Source organism: Tachyglossus aculeatus, chromosome 19 (assembly GCF_015852505.1).
Source record: "Tachyglossus aculeatus isolate mTacAcu1 chromosome 19, mTacAcu1.pri, whole genome shotgun sequence".
NCBI lineage: Eukaryota > Metazoa > Chordata > Mammalia > Monotremata > Tachyglossidae > Tachyglossus > Tachyglossus aculeatus.
In genome coordinates this window covers 35,610,340-35,624,556 of record NC_052084.1, presented here as the reverse complement: position 1 = coordinate 35,624,556, position 14,217 = coordinate 35,610,340, and positions in this window count along the sequence as shown.

Below are 14,217 nucleotides of genomic sequence, written 5' to 3'. Positions count from 1 at the left end.
GACTGAGCCCCCCGTGCCTCTGCTCCTCCTCTCCTCCCCATCTCCCTCCCTCCGCTCCACCCCCCTCCCCACCCCACAGCACTTGTGTATATATGTACATATTTATTATTCTATTTATTTTATTAATTATATGTATATATCTTTAATTCTGTTTATTTATATTAATGCCATTGATGCCTGCTTACTTGTTTTGTTGTCTGTAACCACCCCTTCTAGACTGTGAGCCCGCTGTTACAATTCTTGCTATTTTAGGACTAAGGATGGAAAAATCTAGTACCTCTCACTCAAAGGGTGCATGTCTTTTGGAAATCCTGGACTTGCGCTATACTAAGCACTTGTGAAAGTAAAACAGAGTTAGTAGACATGATTCCCGTCCTTGAGGAGCTTACAGTTTAGCATTTTGATTATCTATATCTATCTGTTATTTTCAAGGATGACATTCATAGCAGTTCTATTCATATGTGGGGGACTCAAATGACCAACTTTGTATTGTGAAGGAAAAGGAAAAAAGAAAATTGAGGAAATTATCTGTCTAATTCGCATCCAAAACATTGCAATTGAGAACAAAACCCATCATTCTTGATAGCCCAGTGTTTTAGAAGGAAGTGTAAGGTTAGGTTGATGGGGTTATGGGAATTGGAGGGATCCTGGAACAGAGCGTGGAAGTGATTGGCACATCTTCTCTCCATCCTTGCACCAAACCCACAGAGCAGACCCTTTAAATCAAATTTAGTATGTCACCCATTCAACCCCAACAATCCCCTCTAGACTGTAAGCACCTTGTGGGCAGGGAATGTGTCTACCAACTCTCTTGTACTACACTCTCCCAAGCATTTAGTACAACGTTCGGCACACAGTAAGTGCTCAATAAATAGCATTAATTGATGAATTGATTTAAAACTCCAATTACTTAAATCCCGAAGATCACTTGTCACAAGGAGAAAATACCTTAGGTGGGATTTGCCTTATGCCTGGGACAAATTGGAAATTAAGTCCCAGGATACATAGAAATGTCCCAAGAGCTAAACCATGGTTGAAACTTGAACAGTCCTGGAACAAAGTATCAGGAACCATGAAACAGTTTCCACCCTTCTTTATTACTTGGGGAAAAAACTGCAGAGTGTAGACTGTGTTTAGATATGAAAGAACAAAATTCTTTTGATTCCATAGGGTTCCTGAGGGTATCTCTTTTACCTCATGACTTCTCTTTGCTTATAGATCTTTGGTTTGAATCTCAAAGGATTTTAATGCCCTCTGATAATCCCCTTTCACATTTTCCTTTTAAAATTGTTAAATGAAACAGATTTTTCTCTTTCTCTTCTTTAATCCATTCATTTTCTGAATTTTGCACTTATTAGCATCCTACTAGGGATTTCCAGGGGTGAGCGCTGAATATCAAACATTTCTGCAAATCAAAATCATTTCTTTTATGCATAGGACTTTAAAGCAGTGTTGCAAAAATAGGTACACTGAAGTCAAAAATTGCCTTGCCTTACAAATGATATCATTACAATCAGAGTTCCTAGGGCAAATATTTTGGATATAAGACTTATTGGAGAAGATTTGATCATGATAATGGTAATCGTGGCATTTTTACGTGTTTACTTTCTGCCAAACACTGTATTAAGGGCTGGGGGCGATACAAGATAATCAGATCAGACGTAATCTGTGTCCCATGTGGGACTCTCTATTGGACTCCTGTTAATAATGATGGCATTTATTAAGCGCTTACTACATGCAAAGCACTGTTCTAAGCTCTGGGGAGGTTACAAGGTGATCAGGTTGTCCCACGGGGGGCTCACAGTCTTAATCCCCATTTTACAGATGAGGTAACTGTGGCACAGAGAAGTTCAGTGACTTGCCCAAAGTCACACAACTGACAATTGGTGGAGCCGGAATTTGAACCCATGACTTCTGACTCCCAAGCCCGTGCTCTTTCCACTGAGCCACACTGCTTCCCTATTAGAGATTAGAATAATGGTAGAGATTTTATTCATTGCTTCACATGAAAGTGCAGGTCGAATTTAACGCGCTGTGCCATAACCTTTCAAAACGACTTAAACACAGTGGTATCTGGGTGGTAGGGTCTCAGAGATATTTGCTTCCATGACAAAGCCTGAATCCACCATTCCCACCATCATCATCATCATCATCAATCGTATTTATTGAGTGCTTACTGTGTGCAGAGCACTGTACTAAGTACTTGGGGAGTACAAGTTGGCAACATATAGAGACAGTCCCTACCCAACGGTGGGTTCACAGTCTAAAAGGGGGAGACAGAGAACAAAACCAAACATACTAACAAAATAAAATAAATAGAATAGATATGTACAAGTAAAATAAATAGAGTAATAAATATGTACAAACATATATACGCATATACAGGTGCTGCAGGGAAGGGAAGGAGGTAAGATGGGGGGATGGAGAGGGGGACGAGGGGAACACCACCAGCTGTTTTGCAGTGTCTGCAACTGGACACAGAGGACCAGGAGAGAAAGAGAGAGTGCGGGTGGCTCAGTGTGAACCATCACTACTACTGCAAAACACTTCTCAAGCTCACATCCTCTTGGCGACAGGACATACCTTTCTCCTCTTGACCATTGGTGTCTGACTCTGCTTCCACGACAGATCGAATTGCACCTCTGACATGGCCCCCGATAATCACCATGACAGTTATAATGAGATTGACAAAATTAGAAATCAGTGAAAACCTGTGTTATTTTCTCCAGGAAAATACTACAGTATACTGTAATATTTTAGAAATAGAGGGCAATGAGATATTTGAGAAGAGAAGCCAATCCAAGAAGAGATGGTAGGTCTTCTAATTCTTGGTCCAGCATGCTATGTATTCTAGTATTCTTTAGGAAAATAATGATTTTATGGAATGACTGAGTCATAGAATCAGATTCTAGAATCAGAGCTTAGTTTGAGTTCAGTGTTTTTGTGTCTTTCCTCAGACACTTTCTTGCTTCTCAAACCACTGGAAGGAAAAAACAACTATGGATTAATTCTACGGCCTCATCCAACCTGTCATAGTGTAATTGGAATGTTTAAATAAGAATAGACAGGCCTCCCCTAAGAAAGTTCCACAAGACATCCATTTGCACCGAAATCGTATTACTCATTTTATTACTGAGAGACTCATTACCCAAAGTAAAATCCATTCAACTGATGCAGAGTTTAAAAAATGAAACAAGAGCAGCATTTTCTAAGATAGGGTAGGGTAGTTCCATTTAAAACCCAAGAAACGTAGCAGTCCTATCCCTGGGAAAGATTCCAAGCTATTTACAATGGAAGCGTGCGGAATCTCACCGAAGGCACTATGAACTGCTATTAGAAATAAAGTGTTTCCCCCAAGGATCCTTTATTGAATAAGACTGGTCCCATTTACCGACACATAAGTTTTGAGGGACTTGATAAAAGCTAACTTTCTTGAAGAATGATTGAGTTGAGTAAGCAAGTCGCAGTTTATGGCACTGACGATATCATCATCATCATCATCATCAATCGTATTTATTGAGCGCTTACTGTGTGCAGAGCACTGTACTAAGTGCTTGGGAAGTACAAGTTATAAGTTAGATATAAGTCTAACCTTGTGTGGTCGAAGAGACCAAGCTGACATGCTTTTCCACTTGGTGTGCTAGATTCTGGCTGTGCTGAGCGTTTGTCCCATGGAAGGCCTTTGTGTCTGTTTTTGACTCTGCCTTCTTGAAATCTATCCTCTGTTTTTCTCAAATAGAAGCCAGCAGAAGTTGGACTGGCTGAACATTTTATGACCTTCTTGAAAAATAAAAAGGACACATTAACACGTCATCCGGCAAATGAGGATGGCAGAATCACAAACTAGATGCAGAGCATTTAGGTAACGATGATTGATGATTGCCTATGCAAAAATCGGGCTGGATGAATAATTAGAAAACCCTTTATTTTCTGGTGCTTGTCCCCAAAGCCAGAATATGCTGTCTAATGGAAATCTATTAATTTTGCTCTTCTATGGAGATCCACTGCAGGAGATTGAGAATTCACATCTTTTCTTATTCTTATCCAACCCAATTTGTTTGTATCTACCCCAGCATTAAGTATACTGCCTGGAATATAGTTAGTACTTAGCAAATACCACAATTATTATTTCATATCCTGGATCTGAGCATCAGTGGCACCACCTCTGAAGGTACCATGGCAACTTGAATGGCATTTTAAATATTACTACCTGCTTAATGATTTTCTGGAATCCATTTATAGAATCAATTTGAGGTTGTGCACACTATAATATTTGAAGTGCTTTTCATTCCTGGAAAATGTTAATTTTATTTTTCATATTTATGCATGAAATTTATGATTGTATAGTTCCATTAGGAAACGTACTGCTGCCAACATGCCAACATTCATCAGAACATAAGATGCCTATCGTAGTGACATTTCTTGTAACTGAAAACAGTAACATTTTGATTTATTTTACAACAGTAGTATATTTCTGTATCAAAATTTGGAAATGTTTAGTCAAGAGGTTTTGAGCAGCAATTGGAAATGAATGTATAAATACCCCATAGAAATACCTTTTTTTTTCTTCTTTACCTTCAAGATGAATATAAGTTTAGCCTGGAGTTTTGTTTCATTCACTTGGGTTGGGTATTAAGTGTTTTGTGAACAATGGGAATATTAGCATTTTACCCAGGCAGTAAGTCAGACTGAGAGGCTCTTCGGAAATTTAATGAAACAAATGATCTTCATGACCGAGTAAATAAAGTGTAGCTGAATTCTGCATTTTTCTTAAGCTTTGCTAGCATATTGAAAATAATTAAAATTATAAAACATTCTCTTTTTGGTCACTTGAGCAACACGATTACTGAATTTATAAATATGCCTGTCCCTGCCAACTTAAATTTGAACTTTCTGTCGGCAGAGAATGTGTCAGTTTTGTACTCCCTAGTACAGGGGACACACAAAAAATATGCTCAATAAATACCATGAATACTATTCTTTCTTTTATTCCTCTTTCTTCTCTTCCTCCTCTGGTGAGTTACACAAACACTTTAGTGAACAATCCAATCTATCCACCAATTCGACAATAATATTTTCTAAGTGACTACTGTGTGCAGAGCACTGTTCCAAGGGCTTGGGAGAGTAAAATACAACAGAGTTGGGAGACATTAGCCCCACCCTCAAGTTTGTGGAACTTCCCACGGGCAAAAATATTGTAAAATGCAATTTCTTTTCAAAATATGATTCCCGGTGAATCAACAGATTTTCTGAAAATGCAGTATTAGTTTTTTATAAGATTTTGGGAATGGAAAAACATCATCAGTATAAAGTACCACACATAATAACTGTGGTTGAGGATTTCCTATACACCAAGCGCTGTACTAAGTGTTGGGTAGACACAAGAAAATGAGGTCAAACACAGTCCCTTTCCTGTATGGGTCTCACAGTCAAAACTGGAGGGAGAACAAATATTTGATTCCCATTTTATGGATGAAGAAATTGAGGCACAGAGAAGTTAAGTGATTAGCCCAGGATCAACCAGCAGCCCAGTAATGGAGGTAGGTTTAGAGCCCAGGTCCTCTGACCCCCAAGCCCCTGTTCTTTCCATTAGCATTTTAGAACCCTGACTGAATTAGAAGTTGTCTTTCCTAATGTGCAAAAGGATTTCAAACAAGAAAATTATGAGCTGGCTACCTTCTTCAAAAGAAATGAATATGTGTTTTGACTTAGTCTTGAGATTTATGCCATAGAAGTTAATTTAAGATTGGAAAACCTGCCAAGTTTACTTAGAAAAATGGGTTTCATATTTTGTGGTCTTGATATGGAAATGACAAGTGTGAGACAAGATGATGTTTTATCTTTTCCTTGGTGAACATTCAGTTTTAAAAATAGAGCTGGTCCTCGTTCCCAAAACAATGCTGCCGATGGTGAGATCTATCATTCATTCATTTATTCAATTGTATTTATTGAGCGCTTACTGTGTGCAGAGCACTGTACTAAGCGCTTGGGAAGTACAAGCTGGCAACATATAGAGACGGTCCCTACCCAACAACGGGCTCACTATCCTATCCATATGTGTGGGTGAAGCTGGAAACACTGACATGAGACTGACTCCCTTTTTCACTTTATTTGCATGTAAAGATGGAACCTCGTTGTCATGATGGCCTGGTCCTATACCAGGCCCATCTTTGCTTTAAAAGTGTGCTTTCTGTAGAACCTCCTTACTGTGCCTCATTCTTGCCTGTCCCGCCGTCAACCCCCGGCCCACGTCCTCCCCCTGGCCTGGAATGCCCTCCCTCTGCACATCCGCCAAGCTAGCTCTCTTCCTCTCTTCAAAGCCCTACTGAGAGCTCACCACCTCCAGGAAGCCTTCCCAGACTGAGCCCCCTCCTTCCTCTCCCCCTCCTCCCCCTCCCCATCCCCCACCCTACCTCTGTCCCCTCCCCACAGCACTTATATATATGTTTGTACAGATTTATTACTCTCTTTTACTTGTACATATTTACTATTCTGTTTATTTTGTTAATATGTGTTTTTTTTTGTCTATCTCCCCATTCTAGACTGTGAGCCAGCTATTGGGCAGGGACCGTCTCTATATGTTACCAACTTGTACTTCCCAAGTGCTTAGTACAGTGCTCTGCACCCAGTAAGCGCTCAGTAAATACGATTGAATGAATGAATGAATGAACAGGGATTGTGTCTATGGCTACTAAGCAGCGTGGCCTAGTGGAAAGAGCACGGGCCTGGGGAGTCTGAGAACCTGGCTCTTAATCTCGACTCTGCCTTTTCTTTGCTGTATGACCTTGGACAAGTCACGTAACTTCTCAAAGCCTCAGTTCCCTCATCTGCAAGTTGGGGATTCAAGATCCATTCTCCCTTCTACTTAGACCAGGAGCCCCTTGTGGGACCTGATTATCTTCTATATACCCCAGCACTTAAAAGGTAGCCCTCTAACCTGTAAGCCCATTGTGAGCAGGGAATGGTAGATGCAAGATTCATTCATTCAATCGTATTTATTGAGCACTTACTGTGTGCAGAGCACTGTACTAAGCACTTGGGAAGTACAAGTTGGCGACATATAGATACGGTCCCTACTCAACAATGGGCTCACAGTCTAGTAATAATGATGTTCACATGTTTTGTTTTGTTGTCTGTCCCCCGCTTCTACACTGTGAGCCCATTGTTGGGTAGGGACCATCTCTATATGTTGCCAACTTGTACTTCCCAAGTGTTTAGTACAGTGCTCTGCTCACAGTAAGCGCTCAATAAATATGATTGAATGAATGAATGAATAGAAGGGGGAGACAGACAACAAAACAAAACATGTGGACAGGTGTTAAGTCGTCAGAATAAATAGAATTAAAGGTAAATGCACATCATTAACAAAAGAAACAGAATAGTAAAAATGTACAAGTAAAATAAATACAGTAATAAATCTGTACAAGCATATGTGCAGCTTGGACATGCCCATGCCCAAGAGAATCAGGTTAGACACAGTTCCTGATCCAAAAGGGGCCCACGGTATAATTAGGGGGGAAAAAAGGTATTTTTAGTCTCCATTTTACAGATAAACAGGCATAAAGAAGCTAGGTAATTTGCCCAAGGTCACACATGAAGCAAATGACAGAGCTGGGTTTAGAACCCAGGTACTCTGACTCCTAGGCCTTGCTCTTTCCACTAGACCACACTGCTTTTCATATGAAGGACAACTGTTTATATATATATATTAATAAAATTTTATATATATTACACATTTGGGACAATCCAATTGAGTTAGTAATTGTGGTATTTGTTCATTCATTCATTCAATCGTGCAGAGCACTGTACTAAGTGCTTGGGAGAGTAATAATAATAATAGTAATAATAATGGCATTTATTAAGCGCTTACTATGTGCAAAGCACTGTTCTAAGCTCTGGGGAGGTTACAGGGTGATAAGGTTGTCCGATGGGGGGCTCACAGTTTCTATCCCCATTTTACAGATGAGGTAACTGAGGCACAGAGAAGTGAAGTGACTTGCCTGAAGTCACACAGCTGACAAATGGCGGAGCCGCGATTTGAACCTCTGACTCCAAAGCCCATGCTCTTTCCACTGAGCCACACTTGGTAGATACGTTCCCTGCCCACAACGAGCTTACTGTCTAGTGGACTGGTGGGGCTTTTGTGAATAAGATGGGGTTCTGATTCTCCCACTGCCTTAAAACATTTACCCATGGAATAGCATCTGAACTCCTCACTAATTCAGATCCCCTTTCTGCCTCTCTCCCTTGGCCTGTAAAATGGGTCTCCTAGAGGGGCAAAAGTATCAAATCATCCTCTGATGCTTGTAAACATCTCTGAAGATGGCAAATGCCACCCCTGGGCTGTGTTCCATATGCTTGTGCCCTGAAGTGAAAAACACATTACAAAAGTAGATCTTTTCCTGAACTGTGTATTCTGTTTGCAAAATATGACGCGGTTCTGCTAATAAACTGCACAGTACATTTAATCTCACAAGTCATAAAACTACAAATGAGAAAATGCACAGCACATTTAACCTTCCAAGCTCAGAAACCCAAATGAGTTTTCTATGATGGAGGTGACTTAGAGAAGAACTGTTTGGCTAAAGAAGGGCCTAGTTTTGGAGGTCTCATCTTGTTTGCTCTGGAGAGGAACTTGCAAAACCCTGGCTGTAGTGCCCTGTGCAATTAGTTTTTGAGGAGTTGAAATGAATACAGGAAACATTTCCCTCAGAAATGCCTGGTTTTATTAGGGGATGGCAAGTCTCTCCCAGAAAAATAAAAAGGAAATAGCAGAGAGGTAGGATTCACTGACATCACAAGAAGCAGGGAGATGGAGCAGGGAGAAGTTAACTCTGGAGCCAATAGAAAAAGGCAGTATGTCTTAGTAGAAATAGCATGTGCTTAGTTATCAAGAGATTTGGTATACCTGTCCCTCCTTGTAGCTGTAAGCTCTTTGTGGACAGGGATTACATCTATCAACTACTGTATTTTACTTTCCCAAGTGCTTAGTACAGTGCTCTATACACAACATGTGCTCAACAAATACCACTGATTGAGTGGCAGAGACTAGGAGCCTCAGCATGTTTCTTGTATCCTCAAGGAGCCAAGGGAACTGGATTCTAATCCTGGCTCCACCACTTGCCTGCTGTGTGATCTTGAGCCAGTCACTTAACTTCTCTGTGCCTCACTTTCCTTATCCTTAAAATGGAGATCCAATCTGTTCTTCCTCCTATTTAGACTGTGAGCCTCTTGTGGGACAGGGACTGTGTCTGACCTGATTGTCTTATATGTACCCCAGTGCTTGGTATGGTGCTTAGTACACAGTAAGCACTTAATCATTATTATTCCTTGTCCACAAAGAGCTTACACTTTAACAGGGGGTCAGACAGTGTTTGCAAACTAATCATTATCAAAAGGATTTGAGTTTGGTAGTCAAAGACACCAGATGACTTGTCCTGAAGTTAAGAAACTTAAACTCTGAATGTGGAGACAGCCGAAAATCTGAGCTTCACAACAGGCTTTTAAAATTCACTTTCAAAAACAGTATTCAAACTTGAAAATAAAATAAGATGAGATCATTTGCCTACTCAATTTTAACAAATAACCTAGGATTGTAATGATCCTTAAGGTTCATTTGCTTTAAGTACCATTTTAGGAAATATACTTTATAGTGACAAAATTATAGGGCTATTTCACTAAGTAATTAAAAGAGTAAAATCTTTGAAAAATTGGGATAGTAGGCTGAGTGAGGCCTGTTACTAAAATGAAGTGCTTTTTAAAGCATTAGGTCTTTCTTAGATGGTATTGCTGAAGCTATCTCTGGAGATTTTAAAGGTCTTTGGTCATATTAAATAAGATTCCTGTAGGGTCTTATTAAAAATGTACAGCAGCTTGTTTCCATGTAATCCACCGCTCTGACATTTTAACCCCATATTCTTCAAGGCTCTCCACAAATCCTATTTTTAATTCCTGAATTCCTCTCCTCTGATTACCCAACTGCTCTCTTTCCCAATAAACTCACCCTCAGAATCTTCTCCTATGCTTTCCTAAGTTCCACTCTTTGCTTATGCCTTTCTCTGCCTCCCACCCTCTCCTTCAGCCTTTCCAAACCAAGTGTCTTCCCTTCTTCAAAGTCTTCCTGAAAAGCTACCTCCTCCAGGAAGCAGCTCCTGGTTAATCTTCCAACTATCCAGATCATGAGACACCCTCATCCATTTATCACTCATATGATTATCAGTTCTTGATTTATTTACCTTCTTGTTCTATTTATTAAACAGTTACTAAGTGCCAAAAATTGTTCTAAGTCATTGGGTGGTTAGGACACAATCAGATCAGACACAGTCCCTGCCCTCTTGGTAATCACATTCTCTGGAGAAGGAAGAGCAAACATTTAATCTCCATTAACCAGGTGAGGAAACTGAGACCCAGAGATTTTAAGTGATTTGCCCAAGGTCACACATCCAAAAAGTGGTAGAGCTTGGATTAGAACCCAGGTTTTCTGGTTCCTAGGCCTGAGTTTTTTTTCCAGTACACCATACACTTAGTAATAATGCTATTTGTTAAGGGCTTACTATGTGTCAAGCATTGCTCGAAGTGCTGGGGTAGATAGAAGATAATCAGTTTGGACACAGTCTCTGTCCCACATGGAGGTCATAGTTTAAGTACAAAGAAAAACAGGTACTGAATCCCCATTTTAAAAATGAGGAAACTAAGTCTGAGGTGACTTGCCCAGAGTCACACAACAGGCAAAGGGAGGAGCCTTAGAACAAAGCTCATTTGTTTCCCAAACTAATGCTCTTTCCACTAGACCATGCTGCTGCCAATCTTTCAAGTCTATTTTGGATTTTTTCATGGTATTTGTTAAGAACTGACTATATGCCAAGCACTATCCTAAACCCTGAGTTAATAAGGTAATCAGGTTGGACACAGTCCAAATGGGGAATAAGACTGTAAGCCCTATGTGGGACATGGATTGTGTCCAACTTGATTAGCCTGTGTCCATCCCAGTGCTTAGTACAGTGCCTGGTACATAGTAAACACTTAATAAATACCATTATTATGATTATTTTAATATAATCCTTCCTTTCCACCATCCCCATATCCTAGCCCAGGCTGCACTGAAATTCTCCCCATATCCTCTTTCTTTCCTAGGGTACTTAGTAATACAGAAGAAACTTTCCAACCTAAGAGGGAAACTGGACACACCAATCAGGGACATTCCATGACAGGGAATACACTCTCCCAAGACCAGAAACCGTGCTTTTAATAAATGACTTTCAGCTGGCCCTTATATCCCGGAACAAAAATCACCTCTGCAGATTCTTGAATCCATAGATTCCAACTCAACTGTGGAGCTTTCAATGTTAAGAACATGTGGCTTCAGGTTTTTATATTTTGCCTCTGGAAATAAATGACATTTGCTTTGCCCTGAGCCGCCTTGTGCAATGATTATGCTCTTTATTTTGTGACCCTGGTCCTTGATGGAAATGTTAGCTGGTACATGGCTAAGGGAATGTACAAATCAGAAACATAATTCAAAGAAAATCAGGTGATTTTGGCCTGGCAATGAAATCTTGCGTATTTCTGCATGTTTTATTCCCTCAGTAAAAATAAAATAGTTAAAACTAAGGGTGTCCAGTACAAACTACTCATTCCTGCCACAGTCTCTTTGTGTGGCATCATCCTAAGAATGAAATCTCCCTAGGGGAATGCAGTACAGGTTTTATATGCTGCAGTGCAGAATCCAGATACTGCAGAGGTAGGTCTGAATCTCTAGACATAGCCAGATTGCTTCATGTTGTCTACGGAATCAGACTGGTCATTCATTTGATGCTGCTGCTGATAGCTGCATTTACTCAGAAGGAACCACTCTGGGGTAATACGAAAGCTGATTGAAGGGAGTTCTCTTGTGGAGCTTAGTCATGGAAATATTTAGTAGTAGAACTACTATTAAGACTCCAACTAGTTGCAATGCAACCTATTAAGCAGTTAGGAAATATGAGATAGGTAACACATTTCTGTCCCACAGCGAGGTTCCAGTCTAATAATGATTTTTAATGAGCATCTATAGAGTATAATAATTTGTGCTGAATGCTTAGAATTCCCAGCCTACCTCAGAACACAAGTGTAGAGGAAACATTGACCAAAGCAGTTGGAATTCTACTTCAGAATCATTTCCACTGTCCTTTCTGGGGGACTAAATTGGCCCTAATCATTTGGGAATTGGAACCTTTTTAGAGACCAATAGGAGTTTAGAGGGAGCTCAGCCAATCAGTGATTGAAGCAAGGCTTTAAAAATCAGGAGGTCATCCACTCTTTCTCCCTGGGTGTTTTTTCCTCTACTGTGCCTTGCTGTGTGACTTGTAAGTATTTGGCTTGTGTTCAAGTCAAAGGAAGTTTAATTATAGAATTTCAGGCACTTGAATCTAGTTTCTCCCTAATCCTCTCTTGCTTTGTCTTAAATCCTCCTTATTGATGGTGAACATCAGAGGTGGTGAAGAAATTTTCACTGATTCCTCCACCCATATTTGGGGTTGATGTCCTTGTGCAAAATGGTATCTGAGTTCCTGTGGTTGTCCTGGGATAGATCTGTGACTTATGGAGACACACAATTTACCATTTAAACTAGCCTAGCTTTTTCCTGTCCACAATCTATATTGTAGCAGTAGCACCTAATGGGCCCCTGCTTGGTACAACAATTGTATTGTTCTTAGGCAAGATTATTTTGTGCTTTCTCCCAGAACATAAACTGACTGGAGCAGGATGAAGGAATATAAGATCCACAGCAACTGAGGAGCTTTCTTTCTTTACTAAATTAATTCCTCATTCTCCCCCCAGCCCCCACACACCCAAACAACCCCCCCACCCTATTATAGGTCTGCTTCAGGCTATGGGTTGAAAGCCTCATTCGTCAGCTGCAGAAAGCTGGTGATGCTGATAACGGTAACCTAAGTTTCTTTGGTCATAATTTCCTTATAGGTTCATGAGTGCTTACTTTAAAGGGATACCGAGAATAAATAATGGTTACATGGTAAAATGAAACATGATCTCTAACTCTGTGGCAAGAAACTATAAGGAAAAGACCATCTCTAGGCGCTCTCACTATAAAATGAGTATAGACTTTACATTGGCATCTTAAGCCTCCATTGCACATAGTGAGAGGACTTCATTGCCTTTAGAACCATCTTGAAAATGAAAATAGGCTAATATATGCCAGATGAATGTGATTTGACCGGTTTCAGTGTGTTGGCATCTTACAGGAAAAAAGACAAAGCCTATGCTCTCCAAGCTGCATTCTTCTCTGCCAAGATCTAAATCTTGAACAAACCACACGGATTCACTATAACAATGCTAAAAATGCTACATTAATTTCTCAAAAGCAGTTTCCTTTTACAGTAGAGGGCAATAAGATGATGACCCTAGGGAAACCAGTCTTACCCTCAGCTGACAATAATTGTGGTATTTATTAGTTCTTGATGTGTGCCAAGCACTGTATTGAGCACTGGGATAGAGATAAAATAATCAGGTCTGACACAATCTCTGTCCTACGCGAGACAATTAAATGGGAGGAAGGATGGGTACCCAGTTACCATTTTAAAGATGAGCAAACTGAAGCATGGAAAGGTTAAGTGACTTGTCCAAGGTCATCAAGTAGGTAATAGAAGCCAAGCCTCACGATTATTAGCCTTCTGCTCTTTCTCTAACAATGTGATAGGTGCTAAAAATACCAACCAGAGTCACTGAAGCTTCAGTTAGATGGTTCTGCTCTTTAAGGGTAATGTCAGTTTTTCCATATGCTCGGGCAGCCACTCTGCAAACTTCAAACAGAAATGTGACACAGAACTGACAGAAGGGTAATGATATTTATTAAACAGTCACTGTGATACAAGATCATCAGATTAGGTAATGTCTCTCACATAAGGTTCTCAGTCTAAGGGAGCAAAAGGAGCTATGTTATCCCCATTTTAAAGATGTGGAATTGAGGCCCAGAGAGGTAAAGTGACTTCCCTAAGGTCACACAGTAGACCAACGGCAAATCTGGCACAACCAGGATCTCCTGACTTAGACCGAAGCCCTTGCCCTGGACCGCTGTCTTAGTTGCTCAATTAACTCATTAAAACAGCTGAAGGAGCCAATTCATCTTAGGAGAATAATTAGTTCAGAAAGTGGCTTTATATTAGGTTTCTCCTTTCCTATCTGGCAGGGATGACCATTATTTTAAAAGAGAGAATTGTA